Raw genomic sequence first — 721 nt, forward strand, 5'->3', positions numbered from 1 at the left:
TGTAGTGTGTTGGTGGAGAAATGTTTCACTCTGCCTAAGAGAGATAGAGATGATTTTTAAGGGGGTAAAAAAACCCCACCCCATTTGACAAAGGTCTTGAAGAATAGACAGAAAATTAAAAAAAAAAACCACCTCAGAAAATAAGGATAAAGGAATCTTAAAATTTATTCAGCATAATTAGTATATGCTATAACCACTGCCAGGTGTGTATCAGAGCCAATAGGGGGCAAAGTTATGTAATATAATAAAGGATGAAATAGTGAGCTGCTGGCTTTCATTGTCATAGCATAATTCAAAAAGGCAAAGTTCTACATCTTACTTTAGTAATAGTAAAAATGGATCTTAAATGCTTGTGAGCAGCAATCTAAGGCGCAACTTTTAACCTTTTCCCATTCAGAACAAATAAGAAGGAAGTATGGCAATGGTGTACTGAGACAATTTGTACAAAATCTAATGGACCTCAAAAACTCCCATTCCCACGACACAGAGACCAGAAAAACTAAATGGTACCCAGCTACCATTACTGATTACTCTAAAATGAATCATACACAATAAAAAAGGACCACAGTCGGTCTTGGATAGGGTGAGGAAAGTATGAAACAAAAGCATAAAGAAAGACTTGGCTTCCTGGCCTCATAGATGTTGGTGAACCCCTTGAGACTATGGCATTTAGTTGCGTTTTCAGCAAGGAACAAAATTGACTCAAGTGGCCCAACTTTCT

Source organism: Elephantulus edwardii, unplaced genomic scaffold, assembly GCF_000299155.1.
Source record: "Elephantulus edwardii isolate Elephantulus edwardi_28Jun2011 unplaced genomic scaffold, EleEdw1.0 scaffold00354, whole genome shotgun sequence".
In the NCBI taxonomy this organism is placed as follows: Eukaryota; Metazoa; Chordata; class Mammalia; order Macroscelidea; family Macroscelididae; genus Elephantulus; species Elephantulus edwardii.